Genomic DNA, 2,094 nt, shown 5'->3' on the forward strand with positions numbered 1-2,094 from the left:
AAGAGTAAACCTCTATACGACCTGTATTAGTTATATTAACAGTGAAAAAATGAGGAAAGAAAGATGGAGATGTTTTGGTGTTGCCCGCAAGTTATTTATTTGTTTTCTGGCTTGTGCATCCGCCATGCCTAGTAAAACATTTACCTAGTAAGAGCACTGGTTTATTCGAAAGCCATATTATCTTTATTTTGCTACTAACAGCTGTGGTCCACTAATATAATCTATATAGTTTCTTGTTTCACAGTAAACTGGAACTTATCTGCTTGGTAATTTGTAGTTAACCAAATGCAAAAACTATTTTTGCGTATTGCATCCAGATAAAAAAAAGTAATGGTACGGCAGCAAATTGGCTTAGATTGATGATTAAGATGTCATGATATACTCCAGTTAAACATGTTCTGAAATCGTTTAATTTGTTGTTTTAAGAGTTTTTTATGCCAAGATGTCTAAATATAAATTTAGTTTCATGGACAAACATTCTAGTCCAAAGGAAAAAAAAAGAAAAAGTTTCCAATTTTTTTGGACTTTATTTTAATGCGGTGGCCCCGACGTGGTGCAGATTAAGGTCTTGCAGACACCAGCCTGGTTCTCCTGAAACAAGGTACAAAAAAGTTTTAGAATTTTATTACAGGAATCAAGATTTTTTTTTTCCCTTCACTTCTCATCAGACTCATTAAATCAGATTTTTTACCATCAATGATTTTCTGGAAAAATTCTGTCATCATCAAGTGACAACAGCAGCCATAAATGGAAAAGTTTCAGCAAGGGCAAATACATACTTGTGAAACTTGAATGCGAGAAAAAATTCTGATCAAAGATTCTGACAACAGTTGAGAAACCTCCCTAAAAGACTGCCACTTAAAATTGGAATGCTAATTTAAGTCATCTAAACTGTCAAGGTGGTTCTATGACTGCTGTAGAGCCAAGTCATCATAACTTCTGAATAGCATGTGATGGACAAATACCAGATAGGTTTGAGATCATCAAATTACTATGGATAGGACAGTACAATTGGTTTGCTGCACAAAGGTTTCATGTTTAAGATCAGTTGAACAAGGCAAGAGGATTTTTTATTTCACCAACTGTTCATCAACTGTTACACATTTCCCCATATTCTGAAAAGACGGAGGTTGAAACAGAGCATCTAATCCAATGTACCCAATTTGTGAACAGTGCATAGGTACCGATACCATACTTTAGGAGAGAACCCCAAGTGAAGACGAACCATTAAAATAACCGAGATCAAGAAATATTTTGAAATATGTAATCAAAAGAATTGCAGAACTAAACTGAAAAATACTACAGACTTAATATATGAATACCAGCTGAAGGTTAATGTGCAGGATTTTCTCAAAAGAAACCTGTATGAGTGAATGTCTAAAGACTGTCAATTTCTTTTTCAAAATGAAGGGTTAATCTTTGTAATCTACTACAGCATGCTATGTACAACAAACAATACTTTGGTGGCTGGCTGCACCTTTAAACCAAATTACTTTAGCACAAGTAGGTGCTTGGATTATTTATCAATTTACCCCTTTTAAAAACAAAAGTGCACCCTGTTCATAGAAACAACTTAAAGTGTCTACTGGATATTTACTATAAAATCATTAATGAAACAAATATCACTTTTAGAATCCCTTCCAGTACACTTTTCTTGTTTGTATTATAGAAGTCTTTGCATTAGTTTTCCATCTTCATTTCCTACAACTTTTATCACAAACTTGCTAGTATACACTAACTCATTAATCGCAACACTATCTTTAAAAACCAATTAAAATACAGGGAAAAAAAACAAAAAAACTTGTTAGGTCAAGTTTTGAAAATCATATTCCAACAGTTTGGAAAACCTATTATTGGACTGATTTATCAATTTGTCATGTGTATTTACATGCACACCTAAACTATATATAATTGAAGGTGAAAGATTGTCATATAAAAGCATGTTCTATTCAAACAACGCAAACTGACCATTTGTTTAATCTTAATACCAATAAAAAATTCAGTGAGAAAATACAAATTACCAATACTTGAGCACTAATATGATTTACATCATACATCTGGCAATATTTAGCAATGCTAATTTCAATTCATGGC

At 32.8% G+C, this 2,094-nt stretch overlaps 1 protein-coding gene across 1 annotated transcript in view; it reads right to left on the reverse strand.

Moving 5' to 3' along the window:
- Window positions 1–507: 507 nt before the first annotated feature.
- Window positions 508–2,094, reverse strand: part of LOC119585875 (40S ribosomal protein S12-like) — a 6,003-nt gene continuing 4,416 nt past the window's right edge. The window contains exon 6 of the mRNA XM_037934606.1: window positions 508–591. The gene's annotated coding sequence lies outside the window, so the exon portion shown is untranslated. The remainder of the gene's footprint in view (window positions 592–2,094) is intronic.

The sequence above is a fragment of the Penaeus monodon genome, chromosome 20 (genome assembly GCF_015228065.2).
Source record: "Penaeus monodon isolate SGIC_2016 chromosome 20, NSTDA_Pmon_1, whole genome shotgun sequence".
Classification (NCBI taxonomy): Eukaryota; Metazoa; Arthropoda; class Malacostraca; order Decapoda; family Penaeidae; genus Penaeus; species Penaeus monodon.